The sequence below is a fragment of the Choristoneura fumiferana genome, chromosome 22 (genome assembly GCF_025370935.1).
Source record: "Choristoneura fumiferana chromosome 22, NRCan_CFum_1, whole genome shotgun sequence".
In the NCBI taxonomy this organism is placed as follows: domain Eukaryota; kingdom Metazoa; phylum Arthropoda; class Insecta; order Lepidoptera; family Tortricidae; genus Choristoneura; species Choristoneura fumiferana.
In genome coordinates this window covers 10,639,221-10,657,583 of record NC_133493.1, presented here as the reverse complement: position 1 = coordinate 10,657,583, position 18,363 = coordinate 10,639,221, and the positions used below count along the sequence as shown (strand labels likewise).

General features: G+C 38.6%; 1 protein-coding gene across 1 annotated transcript in view; it reads right to left on the bottom strand.

Moving 5' to 3' along the window:
• SP2353 (EGF like, fibronectin type III and laminin G domains protein pikachurin) overlaps positions 1 to 18,363 on the bottom strand; it is a 218,509-nt gene that overhangs the window by 161,171 nt on the left and 38,975 nt on the right.

Sequence of the window (18,363 nt, the reverse complement as noted above, 5' to 3'; positions counted from 1 at the left end):
TTTAGCATTAGAAAAAGAGTAAACAATCTTGAGTCTTTTTATTGAAAAGCGTTTTAATGAAAACAGTAACCATTACTAACAGTAACGATACTAAAAGAATGGCCTCTAGGTTGGCAACGCATCTGCAATTCCCCTGGTTTGCAGATGTTTATGGGCGGTGGTGATCTCTTACCATCAGGAGACCCACTTGCTCGTTTTCCATCCAGTCGTATAAATGTAAATGATCATATACCCTTGCTATTTGTTACATATTAGCTGTGACTTATTTATCAAAAGTGTTTTTCAATAAATAGACACGTCAAGATCGGCTCCTTCTTCCTAATACTACAAAAAACGAAGTACCGTACCGAAGTATTGGAAGGGTATAAAGAGTGGTCGTGGTCGTGAATAAATTAACATTTTGTATGAAAATACCAGTTTTCAGTTTTACAACAAACTTCTTAATTGTAAATGTAAGTTACGAAAATTTAATAAAACATTAAATTATACCGACAAACGTTAACAAACAGACTTCCGCATAGTTTTTCAACAAACTCCACAATTGGGCTCAGTTTCCAAGATGGCGGATTAAAGCTACTAATTGTGCTATTCTTTGCCGCGACGTTTAATTACCGCGTTTATTATGCGGAAAAGTTTATGCGATACTTTACGGAAGGGTGGCGCGATTTACAGGAGAACCATGTTGAAACGTTTTAAGGTCTCTACACACTACATCGTATCATGCCATGACCGTAATAGGAACGTGGCAGGAACGGAATGTCAAGCGCATACATGACACGCGACGGCGATGGTTGGTTAGGAAGGGTGCGTCCCACGAGATATAACTACTAAATATCTAATTTCATATTAATAACGTTCACAAGATATAATGAACGTTAGCTATAGCAGCAAAAAGTATAATTTTTTAACGTATAACGCTTAAATTATATAACGTTATTTTTATAAGATAGATGGACTACGTTCTGTTAACATAACATACATTAGGTTATCACTCATAATATATAATAATGTGTGTAAATGGTAAATTATGTGGCGGCGAGCGAGCGAAGCGAGCGAGCAAGACGAAACTGTGCAGAAGCGACTTTGGATAGGTTAGGTTCAGAAGTTTTAGTTCTTAGGTGTTATGAACATTATACGCTTTGATCATTATATCAATTGATATTATATAACAACGTTATACCTTACAAAATTAGATATTTTAAATTTATACTGTTCGTTCATTATATCCAGTGAACGTTATACTAAACGAGTTTATATAAAGTGAGCGTATATATTATGAATATTATATAATAAGCTCTTATCTATATCTCGTATTACTTGTCCGGTTAGGAAACAGTGGGTCTTACAATGGGTAAACCTTTACAGAAGAACCATGTTGAAACTTAAAACACGAAACGTTTTAAAGCTACCATTCACTGACTCTTAAAGCCTGACCTTTACCATCATTGGTATTTCATGTCCGCCTTCCACCAAATTAAAAATGGTACAGGTCCATTGTGAACGAAGAGCTGGCACGAATGAATTGAATGAGTGAATGACAGGCGGATGCAACTTTATAGCTAAGAAAGGGCCACGAAATTCTATAGCCAGGGGGATCATATCGTCAGAGACCTGTGCCCAGCAGTGGGACGCATAAGGCTGGGATGACCCCGTAAGGTTTCTCTTCCGTCGCGAGTTAACGGTGCACCGAAAACCCTCCATATCTGTCCCCTAATTCTATCCCACCAAAAGTGACATGTGTCACGCGAAATAAAAACATTCCCGATATAACGGCGATCCATCATGTTTGATTTATCGAACATTGGGCCGCAGGCGAGCATGTTTGCGGACGTAATGGCTGGGTATTACCTTTAATTATCGGTGGGAAGGTTTATTTATTTAGTCTTCATTACCTAAACGATATATTTAGATGTGTGTTGCCAGTGATATTGGCTTTGAGACGTCCTCTTTAAGCTATCGTGCACACAAGGAATTTTACTATCCGGAGTTCGATATGTAATTTACTTTATGCAGCGGTGTGGAAAGCATGCAAAAAAAACGGTGCGCATACGGTGCGTCACTGCGATTCCGTGCCGTCATCGTTTTTTAAGCAGCGGTTTGGTCGCACCTTTAAATTATTTAAAATAAATTGTATCACGTAAATAATAAAGTTCAAAACGCTTCGTAAAATAAGCTACCCTAATACCCTTTAAACATGTCCCATGCAAAATTCAGCTTCATTACCACCCAGCAGAGCATAAAACTATTATCGTCCCCGACTTCATAAATAAAGCTCTCCACACGCTTATTATAATTGAATAGCGGATGGAACGGACGCTTCGTGAATAGCCCTTTAAAATGCTGGTAATTAGTGCTTCGGGCGTGTTTATTGTGACTTAAATTTAAAGTTTAGTTTGCCTTCCAGTCGAATAAAAAAATAAGTTTTTACGCGTTCTCCAGCGACTGACCAGACAGGGCGAGTTGGGACTCTAGGAGAGAGGCCTTTGCCCAGCTGTTGGACAACATCGAATGCTAATAAAAAAAAATGCAGCTGCCCCATGCACAGGAAAGTTTCGGCAAAATTGCCAGGGTCAGCAGGGCTACTACGAAACCCGAAACTCGAAGTTCGTGTAGTGCGGTCCCTCTGACACTTATACTATTTAATACGAGAGCGAGAGAGACCGCACGACACGAACTTCGTGTTTCGAGTTTCGTAGTAGCCCTGCAGGGTTAGCTATAGTTTTTTCCGACATTTATAGTGTTGTTATGAATGTAAAAAACTGAGTTTAACACTTCACTTTAGTCTAGACTAGACTAATTTAAGAACGGCACGCGATGCTCTTACTAGTTAAATATTTAGTCAAAATGCTTGCTTGGGTTGCTAGCCTCTGAAACTTTTTCCCCAAAAGTTCAAATTGTGGGTGAACACCCTGATTATGAATAAAAAGGCAATGACATTTTGTTCACACATTTTTTCTGCAATCAGAACGGTATAGTTTTAATCCACTGTTGGACATAGGCCTCCCCAGACCTCCAGTTGCTTCGGTTGGAAGCGGCTTGCATCCACCGTGAACCCGCGACTTTACCCAGGACATCCGTCCATCTCTTTGGTGGACGTCCTACGCTGCGCTTGCCGGGGTAAGTAATTATTTAATAAGTAATTAAGGACTATATAGGCACAGGTTCAAGAATAAGCTGTTATTCATAAACCTTAGTGCTATCGAAAAATATTTTGTTAGTGAATTTCTTTTTAACCCCCGACGCAAAAAGAGGGGTGTTATAAGTTTGACCGCTATGTGTGTCTGTGTGTCTGTCTGTGCCACCGTAGCTCTTAAACGGGTGGACCGATTTGAATGCGGTTTTTTTTATTTGAAATCAGGTCTAGCGATGCTTCAGACATTGAAGTTTGAAGTGAAAAAGTCGGGGGTTTTCCAACTTTTGGTTGGTTAGAAACGCATATTAATAAGTATCTGCCACAGCGGAGCGTGTAAAAATATCTGACACGTCCTTCCGGCCCTAGAAATAGAGTCGTATCAAATATTTATGCAGTTGTGTCAGATATTGGTGCTGGTGACTGTACGGACTAACCACTATCATTGTACGAGTACTATTTTTAATCTATTATACTCGTAGATACTTACCTAAACTAAAAAAGATTCTTAAAATGTTATTTATAATTTCTCAGAAGAGAACCAATGTTTATTAATTAGATAAGAAACTAAACATTATTTATTGAATCAGGCATTACTTTGCGGAGGTCCATATCAATGAACTAAAATAATTTCCTTGCTCACCCGCGACCTTACGATAGCTAAGCTTATGCAAAATATGCGTGTTCATGCAGTTCCTCCACCTCCACACTGTAAGAACACACACAAATCACACAAACCCATCTATCACCACCACCACACTACACTGACACGTTTCGAACTCAACCAGAGCTCATCTTCAGAGTGACACAACCGTACACCATGCTAAAACTACCTTGAGTAACTTGAGTTAGTCTAACAACTGGTAGCATGGTCGCGGGTGAGCAAGGAAATTCTTTTAGTTCATTAAACATTATTATTATATTGCAACGCTCTTACTGTGTTGTACCTACCTCATCATCATCATCATCATCCCAGCCTATATACGTCCCACTTGCTGGGCACAGGCCTCCTTTCAGAACAAGAGGGCCTGTACCTACCTACTGAAACATATATACAACCTGTACCATTTCATAAATCGCTCATCCAGTATTACTATGACATATTTACAAGAAAACAAGTTTTCGATTTGAAATTAACGGTTAGATATCTTTAAATCACTTTCTTGTGTAATCGCTGTAATCGTCAGAAAGCAATTGAATCGCGAATGAATTTCATATAGCGTTCTCCGAAATGTCAAATCTCATATTTTGGGTGAGCTACGCATAAGAATTTTTTGTGAATATTTGCATAACTTATGGCAATTTGCGTTACGGGGCAATTAATGTCTGTTTTGAGGACTGTCTTCGAAAACTTTTGTCCTCCCTTTTTCCGAACAAAATGGGACTAAGCAAACTGTGGTTGCTGGATATTTTGATGTACGGTTTTAATCTAAATATGATTTTAATCTAACTTTTTGTAATAACAGACTCTGAAAGCCACACTTAAAAACCTCACGCAACAGTGCGCCATCTAGTGAGACAAAAAACGATAATTGTGTCGGTTCTGTTGATGAGCGAAATTTATCTACTTAAATAAATAAAATCCAATCTTTGAGAAAGGTTGAATTGTGATCACGGATTTTCTCTAAAGATCGTAGATAAGAATTTCGGTCAATAATATTTTCTTCTTCGATTTTCTTGTTCCATACTTTTTAGATCACATAATATACTATTTGTTAACCCCGGATGCTAAAAGAGGGGTGTTATAAGTTTGACTGACGGCAATGTCTGTCTGTCTGTGGCATTGTAGCTCTCAAACGGATGGACTGCAGGGCTACTACGAAATTCGAAAATCTTTTCGAATTTAGGGTAGGCCCTCTGATTTCTAAGCGGATTTTTTTACGTGCAAGCGATTTTCTTTACAGTGGTTCTTAGCTATGTATGTTTGACAAATAATATCAGTTTTTGAGATATTGGACTTTCAAAACACAATGTCGGAGGTTTTTCCAACTTTTCAAAGTTGCTTAGATTTAGGTTATGTATAATTAAGTAGGTAGACTTTTAAGTTCACCCAATTGTAATATTGAAACACAGAATATTGAATTTACTTTAATGAAAGTATTTCATGAGTCAGTTCAATTCAAATTTAGGAAAAGTGGCTCCATCAATTTTTTGATGATTCTGCCAGTGTCGAGGTTACGGTGGGTGGACGACTTGTTTGATAATCAGCCAGTTTTCGGTGGGATAACTACCAGTTACTATCTGAAATGAGGATACGATACACTAGTTGAACTAAACAATAAATACATGAAATAATTAGATGATGAGATACAGTAAGCTAAGATATGACAGTTCACTACAGGTAGTAAAACATTGAAACAAGAATGAACATAAAAAAAAAGACTACATTTATAATTTTATTTTATTTTTAGTCAAAAATTTGTCTAAAATTTCACAAAATGGAGAGAACACTAAAGTTAGGAGAAAATTAATATTTCATGAGTCAATTGGATTATATTTCATCTTGCAAAAAGGCTGACGTAGTCACAGAATAACTAACAGTACTACCGTACGTGACGTAGTGCTGTGCTAATGTCATAGCTAATGTGATAGTGTGTATACTATACACATGTGAATAATGTTTTGTCATATCGATTTTTGTCGGAAAAGTTTTCATTTATCTTGCTATCTCAACTTGCTTATAGTTTGATTAATTCATCGATAATATGTACTAACGTAGAACCGGTAGAATATAAGTCAATGGATTAATTCGAGTTAACACTTGACAGGGCGTGCCTTCAGTCAATTTTCAACTTTGACGTCATACAAATAAAGGCATTTTTAGTATACCGCTACCCACGTTTACAGATTATGTAAAAACTATTTTATTTGTATCGTATGTGTAAACATCGTGAGGAAACCTGCACAAATCTGCGAAGTGTGTGAAGTTTCCAATCCGCACTGGGCCCGCGTGGAAACTATGGCCGAAGCCCTCTTGTTCTGAGAGGAGGCCTGTGCCCAGCAGTGGGACGTATATAGGCTGGGATGATGATGATGATTTTATTTGTATGACGTCAAAGTTGAAAATTGACTGAAGGCACGCCCATCTGTCAAGTGTTAACTCCAGGTAATCGTACTGAAGTTTACCGATAGAAGCTAATTGAGAAAGAAAGACAAAAACGAACTTAACCGACAAAATACGATGGAAAAACATTATTCAATAAATCTGTATAGGTAGAGTCGTTCACGATGACGCGTGCCGTGGTTCTTATTACAAATATTACAATGTAATTAACGGCTAATTTTGACAAAATCACGCGTCTTCGTGGATGGTGCTAGGTATTAAATATAATGACCCGGATAACTCACGTCTTAAATCGAGTTTAGCTCGACATGTTTCGCTAATCCGTAGCCCTTCGTCTTCGGAGCAACGCGACTCAGCGGCTGCTGCAACACGCGCACTGCGCGCCGCCGCTCTGCTCGCGCGACTACCGACGAAACTGACACGGCACACAACTAAATCTGCACTAGTGCGCGTGTTGCAGCAGCCGCTGAGTCGCGTTGCTCCGAAGACGTGGCTACGGATTAGCCCGAAACATGTCGAGCTAAACTCGATTTAATTATCCGGTCATTATATTTAATATGAGTAGTCTCACGCGTTTCATGTTGGATGGTGCTAGGTAGAATAGCCTCAACACACCCCGTACCTATACGAGTATTTTTTATCTTCTAGTACTACCGATGAATATCAGCGGTATCGCTAAAAATTTATACCCTGACCTGTATTTTCCGGGGACCGGATCCAATTTTCAAATGCACCTTCTAACCTCTTAAACTAGTAGTTTATACGTCTGTCATATGGAACCCGGGAACTAGTAAATTCCAGACTTTATAGCGTGAACCCTCGGCACGTAGCGGGTGATTTTCAACATTTCTACGACGCCTTGCAATCTGTACAACGGTGGAGTATAAAGGAAAATTTCAGGTGGGGAGACTATTTTCCAGCGTCTACTTTATTAGCTAAGGCACTTGTCCCACCGCCAACGATGAACGAGAAGAGAGTAGAGCCACAGAATCAATACCTACTAATATTATAAATGCGAAAGTGTGTGTTTTTATGTTTGTCCGTCTTTCACGTCGAAACGGAGCGACGGATCGACGTGATTTTTGGCATAGAGATAGTTTATGGGTCAGAGAGTGACATAGGCTACTTTTTATCCCGGAAAATGCACAGTTCCCGAGGGAACAGCGCGCGATAACCGAACTCCACGCGGGCGAAGCCGCGGGCAAAAACTAGAAAGTAATAGTACTTGCAAGTAGTAGAGTTAGACACTATAAGCAACGAGAAGCGAGTGCGTAGTGCCTATATGTATCTTATTGCACGTGAAATTTTCTCTACAAAAAACATAGGTAGGTATAAAACATTTGATTTACCTATGCCGAAAAAAACGACCACATGTATTTAGGTACGTCACTTCCATACATGTCACTACCGTGGATGTAATCATGCTTTCTATTATTTCAAACAAATGCTAATGTTATATTAATGTTACATTAAAAAATATTTATAAATACCAACTCTACATTAAGATTAACGTTTTTGTTTAATTTTAAAAAGACATTGCACCCACGGGACATCTCTGTGGAAGTGATTGTGTGTACAAAAATAAGAAATACCTACCCAATCAAATTTGTCAATTTTACCATAGGACACGATCCCATTTTCAACGATATTCAGGACCTACGAGTTATTTTCCTTTTTCAAATTGTAATTTTTCTGCTTTGACGTAGTTATAATTTCGAATTGTCCATTTTCCATTTGCACCAAATGCTCACCAAATGACAGTAAATCAAAGATGCAAGATAGTAAGAATAGTTCTTCGATCCATACAGACAGACCTAGACGGTTTAAATTTGAACCTTCGTCGGTGTCTGTCTTTGTAGGCACTGAAGGGTCTGAAGGATCCAAAGAGCCAGCCCGGTGTCAATGCGGTTTTATTAATCGAGATCTGAAAGTTTCGGGCTACTCTAAGCTCTGTTTGAAATGAAATCTATTCGACCGTTGTCAGGACTTTTAGACATTTTAACTCTGTGTCAAATTTGACGCCCACAACCGTTCTATCTTTAACGTATAAAAAAAATCTTAATTTGCTTGTATTTTTGGATCACATTTAAGTAACAAAATTTGGCTAAACGTAATGGACTTTTATAAGCAACGTAAATATAGAATCTGATTTTATTTTTGGAAAATCCCTTTGTGATTTGTGATTTTCTTAATATCCTGGAATATTAATTCAATTGCTGTGTTAAATAGTTTACGCGTGCGAAGTTGTGAGCTAAAGTTAGTATAATAATAAATATGAAAGTTTTCAAATATGTGTGTGCGTGCCTGTGTGTGTGTATTGTACGTGTGTGAGTTTTTGTCACATGAAATAATATTTGCTATGTACCTACTCGTAAGTAGATAGCTGAACGTGTGGAATAACACATAGGCGACCTTTTCCCGATATTCCTACGTTATTAATTCCAAGTTAAATCTCAATTCTTCACCCGGAATTTCAATGCCTGTTTGGTTTTAATAATTTACACCTAGTTTACAAAGCCGCATGTAAACACTAGTGTGATATAAAAGTATTAGGTTTTATATTTGTTGTGAATAATGTCCTCATTGAAGCAAACTTTCTATAACAACTCATTTTTTGAGTGATTAACTCAAGCCGCACTTCGTAAGTCTAACTGGAGAAATAATTATCCTTACTAATATTATAAATGCGAAAGTGTGTGTGATTGTCCGTCCGTCCGTCCGTCGTTTGTCCGTCTTTCACGTCAAAACGGAGCGACGGATCGAGGTGATTTTTGGCATAGAAATAGTTTATGGGTCTATTTTTATCCAGGAAAAATGCCGAGGTCCCGAGGATAACCGAATTCCACGCGGGCGAAGCCGCGGGCAAAAGCTAAGTACGGCTTTTTGACTACATAGGCACCTAGCGCGTTAATCTTACGTGACATATTTATTCCTCTACCTCTGTACCAATAGTCTTATATGGTTTTACATCGAAATCACTAGACAGGAACCACTTCCCAATACCACACTTCTATCTAGATAGAACTTACGCTTCAATTCAGAAAATCCTGTTAAATCCAGACTTCATCCACACAACACTGAGTCTTAAATCTAGCAAATAGGGAAGCAGTTTAAAAATTGTCGCTTGCGTCTCGTTGAACGATGCTCGAGTCGAGTTCGGTTGGTCGTTCCGAGGTTTTTAGTCTGTAAGTTTCTTTGACTAGGTATCTTCCTTGAGGGTTTTAGTGGCTAATGTATCTGAAAAGCCGGGGAAATACGAATGGTAATGCTAGGTTAGATAGCACTTTAACGGTGTAGCTATGCCAGGTGTGGCTTTTTGAGCGTGCATGGAAAAAGTTTTGGTGTACTACGGTTTCTTGTAAAATTTCGCCCTCCTCCGTTTAAAAAACAATTTTCACAGATCGGAATATACTTACATACTAGCTTTTGCCCGCGGCTTCGTCCGCGTGGAATTCGGTTATCGCGCGCTGCTCCCACGGGAACTGTGCATTCTTTCGGGATGAAAAGTAGCCTATGTCACTGTCTTAATTATATTTATCCGTTGCTTAGTACCCATAACACAAGCTTTGCTAAGCTTACTTTGGGACTAGGTCAATTGTTGTGAATTGTCCCGTGATATTTATTTATTTATTATAATTTTGCGTGCTCCTCTGTGGCAGATAATAATGCAAGGTAATTGTACAGTGAACGTCATAAATAAGTGATCACTTTTGTACTTTGTCACTTAAACGTCATGTTTGAAAAGACATACGAAATTGTGTAACGACTGAAAGCGACGAGGTACTACGTACAACTCTATTCATTCATAGTCATAGTTCTGCGAGAATAACAATTAGTAGAACAAGCAGAAATTCTACCTCAAAACTAAGAATCGAGTCTAAATTTGCCCATTATGGGCAAACTTGGTCCTGGCGTTCTCTATTACCTTCGGTCATAACTTTCATTGAAAATCCTTAACCGTATCGTATACCCTGCGATTCTAAAGTCACCTTTGGTAATACGTACAAGTAATTATGTTGTGAGTATGGCAAGGTTCTAACAGCGCTTGAGTTAAGGAGGAGTAGGATTGATGGTAGCAGCTACCAGACCAGCTGGGACCCACAACTCTACTCAGAGTGCGTCCTGTTGGAACTTTGTGCTTTCACTGTAAGAATTTGTGATTTTAAAAATCATTTTGTCCTGATGTTCGTCGTGGTCCTTACTGTTGGTCTTTTAGGGAGGCTCAGAGTCAGGCATATAGCTATGGGGAGGGCTCTGCTCGGAGTCCCTTTGCGTGACAGAATCACATACCAGAAGGCACATGGCTCGAGGAACAGATTTTGAGACAAAATATGTTTAAAAGGTGAAAGCGAACTTAATCCCTTAAAAGGATCTCTTCCGGTTAACCTCCGAACGATTGACAGGAAACAAGAGTAGACACACCAATGAACATTAAAATGATCACTAGGTAACTTCCCTATTCATAATCGCATAAACGAAAAAACGAGAAAGGACTATACCATTAACAAGTGAGCAAAAGAGATGCAGTAATAGTTACTTAATAGCAACAACCTTTTCCCACTTGTCTCCACGCAACTGACAGAATAAATTGGACTCTATTATATTAATATCACGACTCATATCCCTCTGTAGCTCATGCTAACTGCTTTATAGCTTAGCCTAGACTAAATAGAGTTTTATGCTCTAAGTATAAAGAGTGTTCTTTATTTGCGCCGCGTTTTTCTTAGTATAAAGGTTCTTACTTTACAAAGTCGCGGCACGTACAGGGTGTCCAAGAGTGGTTAACGTGAACGTTATTAGATGATATAGGATTACGCCGCGGCTTTGCTTGCAGAGCGATGTGTTTGCAGAAAAGATTATGTAGTGTAGTGTAAGCTTTATGTAGGTTCTTAGGAAAAGTTAGCGGATAGTGAAGTCTTTATGTCAGATGTAAATAGTTGAAAATACACTAATTTTAAGTGTGATAGAGCATGACGTATGACTCTGATCTATGGCCGTGTAATACACTGCCCTATACAGTGGAACAACCCACAGTATGTACAGAGCTACCTGCATTAATATCAATGAACTAAAAGAATTTCTTTGCTCACCCGCGACCTTATGATAGCTAAGTTTATGCAAGATATGCGTGTCCATGCAGTTCGTCCATCTCCACAATGTAAGAACACACACAAATCACACAAACTCATCTATCACCACAACCACACTACACTGACGCGTTTCGAACTCAACCAGAGCTCATCTTCAGAGCAACACAACCGTACACCATGCTACCAGATGTTAGACCAGTATACACACTCTCATCTATGTGTGAGACTAACAAACCACAACATTGATTTTTAATTTGTCACTGTAACTCCCTAAGTACCCACCTATATCTTTTTGCAAACAAAACTACCCACAAAATATTAATAAATTTTATTCGTCATGTAAAACTACCTTGAATTCTTATTTATTTACTATTGCTGAAATTAGACCCAAGCCGTAATAATAATATCCTGCCGTGTATTAATATCTGCGACAGCGGAACGGGCAAAAATATCTGACACCTACGTCAACCTAGGGACCCTAAAAATAGAGTCGTATATCAAATATTTTGACATTCTTTGTCATGTTAGATATTGGTCTTTCGCACGTGCCATTGAATTGCTTCGCAGGTGCAGGTTTCCTCAAGATGTTTTCCGTCACCATAAAACTCGTAGTAAATTTTAAATATAAATTATAGTTACGGTATTTGACTTTTTTATGTTTTATAAATTTGAAATTCACAATTTATCGAATAGAGCAACATTTTTTAAGCTATCTTTATAAATAACAAAGTTATAAAGGTTTGAAATTCAAGATCAGACAGAGAAAGACGCATACTTGCATGTGACATCACACGTAGTATAGCGCGCCTTACTTGTTGCATAGAGAAAAGCGTTTGAGAAAGAGACAGTTTTTATATAGATTTTTCAAACCAATCCAATCCAATCAGATCCAATTTTCAACTGATTAAAGTTTTCTCTTCGCTAAACACTGTCTGTACAGCAGCCCTTCTAGTGCCCATCTTCGGACATAGGCCTCCTCTCTACTTTTCCGGCCTTGCCTATCCACTGCCACTCGCATCCAGTTGACGCCAGCTTGTTGCCGGATATCATCTGTCCATCTTTTTGGTGGTCGTCCTCTACCGCGGGTGTTAGCACGGGGTCTCCATTGCACTCCAGGACTCTCCTCGCCCAACGACTGTGGTCCATTCTAGCAAATGTCCTGCCCATCTTCACTCTCAGCGTTCTATTTCTGTTATTACGTCATTCACTTTGGTCTTCTGTCTGATCAATTCGTTTTTCTTTTGGTCCATATATCTATCTATATTTTCATAATAATATATTGCAATTTCATGAGTTGTCAAATAGCGTAGGTATTCAAAGAAAGAAAGAAGACATTTATTCACTAACACAGAAGACACACATATGTTACAGCAAAGTTTACACAAATAAATAAACCAAAAAAAAAGTACAGAAAAACACATGAAACGGTTGCTGACTGCAGCATTTTGCTGAAGCGTTATTCCGCACATTATTTCAAAAAACTCAGAAGTGCGAGTTCAGATTTGAAGCCATGACAGTCTGCTCGAGAGTCCACCGGTCAAACCACTGGACAACCACAGCTTTTACCTAACACCTAACAACTTACCTAAGTAGAAAAGCAAACACAAATTTAATTTACATAATATTGGCAAAGTGTCTGTAAATTCAAGTCAAAGTCCTTCAGTTGTGGTGTCCCTCAATTAGGAACCGTGTCCGGCGTGATTGCGGTCGATATAATTGACGAGGCACTCTGTGGTCGATCTAAAGCGCTACAAAGCGTTTAAAACGTTTGAGGAAATCCCTATTAGTAAAATCTGGAGGTACAAATAAGGACTGACACTTGGATTGTGCGTACCTGGGGGCTACTACGAAATTCTAAAATGCCCTAAGTATACTACTATTATTTAATACGAGAGTGAGAGGGACGGTACGATACAAACTTCGATTTTCGAATTTCGTACGAATGAGTGTTTCCCTGATAGAACTAAAACGAGATGAATTTATTTATTATAGTAATCACTTCCATCGGGCGATCCGTTTGCTCGTTTGTCCCCTATTCTATAAAAAATGAGCCCTCGTAGAGTACTTTTTTTTTACCTACCGGCCGATAGCTTAGTCAGATTTTTAATCAGTACGATACATGCAATTAAACACAACGGCAAATAATCAGTTTGTCAAAATTCGGCACAATAAAAAAAATAACAACTAAAAAAACAAGAGAACTTTATATAATCTTATATACCTACTTATTAAACATTGTTGACCTACTGTGTCATTCTCCGCTGCATTTCCTCCCCGAAATAAGAACCAGGGGAGCAAAGGTAGGCTCTGCGTCTTGTGAAATAATTGCCAGTCCTGTAATTGCTAGCCATTCGTTACTCACAGCCCGCTACTTCGAACGACTGGTTACACGGCGAGAGTTAATTTTTTTCTATTCATTGCGTCTGCTACCAGGCAACAAATGTGCAACGAACATCCAGGACGAGTAATGAACAGCGAACACGGCCGACTTGTCGTCGGTTGCTGTGGGTTGTGGCACCGCTGTAACACTAGCGTTTATTATTTAAACGTAGGGGATGCTCTGGAGTTAAGGAACACTCATTTTGTGTAATGATAGCTGCTAGGAAATGGAATTCGCTCTAATTGTTTATACTAGACAAAAACAACCTAAGGATTTTTAAGGTGTTGACGCCACAACAACATTCGCTGCGGCTCATCGCACTTTACAGTGACGTCACGACTACGTCACGATTCATTCCCGGAGCGCAGCGGTTTAGACTGCGTCGCACCGCCAAGGCGGCAATACATTATTTACTTATCGAATTACTGTACCTAGTTATATTAAAGTTATTGTGCATCATCCTGAGTTCTTCTTCTACGAACCTGATACCCTGGCCTGGAGAGAGCTACATGAAAGAGGAGTGCCCTTACAAAGGTTTAGCACACACGGTGAAACGCAAGTGCAGCGAGACTGCAACTTCTAGTTACCTACTTTTGGGTTTCATTTGAGTTTATGCCATGACTCCTTGAGAGACCGCACATGACGCAACGCAACGCAAAGTTTCAAAACGGTCGGTAGCACCATCTGCGGTCTCTCATAAGGAGTTTCGTTGTAGTTGCGTTTCACCGTGTGTTTTGGGCATAAGGTGTAAGTTTATGAAGTTTCTTTGGCCATCTACAATTTGCAGCTCACTTACCCAATAACAAAATGTATAGCTATTCGTAGATTAGGTCGTGCCTTGCCAGGTTTAGAACAGGACAGACACATCCCTTCCCGTGGGTGACGTAAAAGGCGACTAAGCGACCTGTGCCCTATTTCACGAAACTACGAGTATAAGTTACAATTTATGTACAAGCGGTAGTCTCTTTTCAACGCATACTGTTAAGCAAAGACGACTGCTTTTAAATTGTTACTTGTAGCTTCGTGAAATAGGGCACTGATGTGAGAGTAGAGTGGACAGCAGCGCTCTCTATTGCTAACTATATAGGACTAATATTTATCGAAGGGCAAATTGACCCCAATTGGCCTAATCTCAAACTAAGCAAAGCTTGGGTACTATGCTAGGCAACGAATAAATAAAAATACTTATATACAAAAATTAAATACATACTTATTTAAATACGTATACGAGTATATTAAACGTCCAATGACCCGAGAACTATTCATACAAATATCTGCCCCGACCGAACATCGAACCCGGGACCTCGAGCTTCATAGTCAGGTTCGCTTATTACTTTGCTATCCGATTGTCTGAATATTTTAATTACTTATTAAAACCTTGTAAATAAAATATGAAGATAAGTTTCTATAATACGAGTACAATCGAATCGTCCGAGTCGAGTAGCTATTAGCTATACATTGCGAGGATACCAAACTGGCTATGATGTGATGAATCATTCATAAGCAGCAATGTATGGCTATTCAGATGATTTACTTCGTAACGTAAAAACCCCGCTTTACCCTGCCAAATCTAAATATTCAATAACACGTGCATCAAATTTGATACCATCCATATTAGTGATGTAACGAATATTCGCATTCGTAAAATGTAGATATGCGAATATTTTGCGAATATTAATGCCCGAAAAAAATATTCTCGTATTTTTTGTTACAAAATCTTTATTATAGTTACTTAGCTCAGTCTTGCAACCTTTATTTAAATTCACGTATTTTTGTTTACAAACTTACGATAAGTAATATACAACCATTGATCAACTACTTAAATCGTATCCGTTAGGCAATGCTTAACATAAGATAAGAAATTTAGAAATTTAGTTTTAAGGTGTACATATTGCATGCTGTCAAAATAGAGCCATAGAAAGTGACGCTAAATTAAAAACTCAGTATTCGCATTTGCGAATATCGGCGGGAGGTATGAATTCCCATTCACAGCCAAAAAAATTATATTCGTTACATCACTAATCCATATAATACATCCCCATAACTCGAACAAAACTGCCTCTCCCCTCTGACATAACCTCCCAATGGGGGACCCTGAAATTTCCTTAATAATATTTCAAAAAACAAAGTCCCTGAATCAATTTGTACAACCACGTATGACGGACCCCTCAACCAATTCTAGAATCCCCTGGGCACTGTTATTAAAGTATGTAATGGTTTATTAATTATTCATGTTTAAATTAAGGCTTTCGTTTGATATTTTCGTTGTGAATGCTTTTAATCTAAATTAGATAAGTATTTAATTTTATTTAAAACATTTTTTAAGCCAGTCGCAAAGACCTAGATATTTTAATCCCCGACGCAAAAAGAGGGGTGTTATAAGTTTGACACCAATGTCTGTCTGTCTGTGGCACCGTAGCTCTCAAACGGATGAACAGATTTCGATGCGGTTTTCACGTGAAAGAGAGTTGTATTTTCACCTATATCTAATACTTTTTTTTACTGGTTTTTAACGTAGGTACAATACTTTCTATTCTACAAGCTACAAAAATGCCTGGGAAATTCTAGTAATTTCTCACCGCTCACCCTCAACGCTGGCAGCCAATCACCCCTGAAGCCATACGGTTGGGGTGAATGCACTGCACTCATCCACACAATGTGCCTATATCTTGGAGGCTTGTAAAATCAATTATGGGTCAAGAGAGGGGTCTTTGCGATCTGTACGAAAAATTTGTGCCAAAAAGGACCTTATTACTCAGCAGGGCTACTACGAAACTCGAAGTTCGTACGTACCGTCCCTCTCGCTCCCGTCTCCCGTATTAAATAGTATAAGTGTCAGAGGAAGCGCACGACGCGAACCTCGAGTTTCGAGTTTCGTAGTAGCCCTGTAGCTCCTATCTCTGTTTTCGTTTGTGCGTCTGCCTGTAGGTATAGGAAAAGACTTTAAATATTCAAAGATTTTGCAATGGATGCTACATATTGGGTGGTACCAAATGATGATACTTTACTTCAACAGGCGAGTGTTGCTTAAATTGAACAACTTTGGAGTGACATGGGTTGAAAAACGATTTTTTTTCCGCCTTTCCACAGGAAGTCGGTCTGCTATCCAATACATTTTGTATGGGTCTGAAACTTTTTTTTTTCGTTTTTCGGCCTATGTTCCTTGGAGAAAGTTGTTCAGTTTAAGCAACACTATCGCCTGTTTAAGTAAAATGTCATCATATGGTACCATCAGCCAAATAAGTGGTCTATCAATTTTTAAACAAGATCCTATCAAATGAATATGTCCCTAAAGTCGAACTTTCAAGTTAAAGATTCCTATTCATCCCCAGACCCACATCTTACAAGTGCTTACTGAATTATAAGAATTAAAGTACTGAACTAGTTCACTTGATCTAATGAACTAGATCGGATCGCTCCCTTTAAAGACCGAGCAACAAGCCTACATTTGGCATGGTCTTTCCGAAAGCGCTGGTAGTTTAAAAATGACGCGTAAAAGTGCCCATTGCGGCCTTTTTACTGAATAAATGATTTGAATTTGAATTTAAATTCATTTAAGATAAACGTACGAGTGATGGTCACTGCCGTGCTGCCCCAATAGTTGCCACATTCAATTTTATGTCATTAGCATAGAGGTGACAGCAGGGTGCCATCTAGTGGACGTTATCGTGTCGAACACTCAGACGTTTACCTTATGTCCGTAACAAAACTATATCTTCAAGAAAAACTAAAGAAAAAATAATATCTCGTCGTACTTAGGTACTATTTCCGTACGTCTCGAGTTCTATGAAAGACACTTCAACTTCCTAAATGATGCTACCCCAAAGGTCTAGATTAGCACAAGGAATGCAAGTACCTCTCGAGGGTCTCCGAGTCTTGACTTGTTCGTATGTTTATTAATGTCGTTGAAGCTTGTTTGTTGGGAGTGTTTACGTACATCCTTCATTTTAATAAAGGATTAGTCTTTTCAGTAAAAGATGAATTGTTTTGCAAGCGTTTTGTTTCTAAAATCGTCGTACACGTTTGTGAACGTGAAATTCTGTAGAACTCTGAGGCTTTGTTGTTTAACACAGTTGAAAACAGACAAACATAACAAGCCACTTTACGGCGATAGGTACTCTAAGCATCCTAAGGCCTACATATACCTACTAAATAAGTATGTGCTAAATGCTTGTAAATAAAACTTTATAATAATAATGAATTATAATAATTACCTACTATGCCTATTAAGTATTATGCCATTTTATTATTATGCCACCTCAACGTTATGCAAAATACTTTTTACATAATAATGTTATGCAAATGAGGGCTTCTGGCTTCTGTACCTAAGGCTAAACGGTGCTAAAATAGTATCGTGTGGTCCCTTACTAAATGAATTAATCGCGAGGTTGACTGTAAAGTCAAACGGAACTATATAAGTAGGTACCTAATATCTAGTGATAGTGATTTTGACTGTCAACAAACTCTCATAAAGAGAGAGAGCAGAGACTGTATTGTCTAATGCGCTGACGACGTACGCAATCGCATTCACCATCTCTTTCTACCCTCATCCTTCAGCGTATGACAGAAAGAAGTGAGTAAAACGTTTGTGATTCCAAGTCTGTTAGACAATAAGCCCAAATGTCTTAGATTTTTTGACACCCATATGCTTCTTACGACCAAAATTTTATGAAGATATTTTGACTTTGCTCCGTAATGA